Raw genomic sequence first — 1,272 nt, 5'->3', positions numbered from 1 at the left:
GCTTTGGAGCTGGAGCAACACCCTTGGGAGCAGATTTGGGCTTAGATGGAGCAGCCCCTGATCTGATTGCATCTCCCATAAGCTTTTGAGCTTTGGGTGCTGGTGCAACATCCTCTTCCTCTTAAGAATCTTTCCTCATTGAGGGCTTGCCAAGAACTCTGGCAGTAGTAGTTCTGGCTCTCTTCTTCTTATCCTCACCAGCTGCTTCTTCTTCATATTCAATGGTGAACTTCATGGTTTCACCTGTGGCAACTTTTCTTGGCTTAGACATGGGCTGTCTTCTTGCTGGAGCCTTTGTTTTCAGTCCAGGCTTTGTTGCAGCAGCTGTGCCATACTCTTTCTTCAGCACCTTTTTCTTTGAAGTGGCTTCATCTTCAATAGCCACATAGTCTTCATCCTCAGAATCAGAAGTCCTTTTCTTCCTTGTCTTGGTAGCAGCCTTTGGCAAGTTGCTTGGTGTGCTCCTGCTGCCCTCATCATAGCTGCTAGAGGGGTCAGAACCCTCACTCATCTGCACCTTCTGTTCAGACTTGTTCTGGCTGTCACTCTGGTCAGACATCTTGCAGGCTGTAACATCCCAAATTTTCAATTTGGAATGTTATACATTAGATCATCATTGCATAGCATATTTTATTGCATTTTGGCAAATCCTCGATAAATCCGAAGCAACTCAAGGACCCTCGGAGAGAGTTGGGGATTTTCCCGATTTTTCATATTTGATTTTTATCAAATAATAAAACGAGGATTTTTGGTTTTAATTATTTTCTCTCCGAAAATATTTCATATTAAAATAAATGAGAGGAGAAAATATGACTTCTCCAAAATAATTGAAATATTGGAGAAAAAGTATTAAAATCAAATATTGGATTTTATTCGGATTTTATTTGCAATTTTAATTGCATTAGAAATTTTTTGCACGTTTTCAAAACGGCATTTTTGGGTCAAGAAAATGTTCATCTCGTTCTAATTGTTTTAATTAGACGGGGAAAATTTGTTTTAACATTTTTGGATTTTTATTTATTTTTCTGTGATTTTTTTTAGATTCGGCGAATTTAAAAAAAAACCTGCGCCCGACTGGGCCGAGGCCCAGCCGAGCCAGGCCGGCCCACCTCCGTCGTCTTCCTCCCGCGCACGGCCGCCGCCGCCCAAGTCCCGCTCGGAGACGCCGCCCGCCGCCGCCTTGCCGCCTCCTCCACGCCACCCCCCTCCTTATATATATATATCCCCCCTCCCCCGCCACCTCTCCCCAACCCGGCGCCCCAACCTGCACCC

The sequence above is a fragment of the Triticum aestivum genome, chromosome 4D (assembly GCF_018294505.1).
Source record: "Triticum aestivum cultivar Chinese Spring chromosome 4D, IWGSC CS RefSeq v2.1, whole genome shotgun sequence".
In the NCBI taxonomy this organism is placed as follows: Eukaryota; Viridiplantae; Streptophyta; class Magnoliopsida; order Poales; family Poaceae; genus Triticum; species Triticum aestivum.
This window is presented reverse-complemented; position numbering follows the sequence as displayed.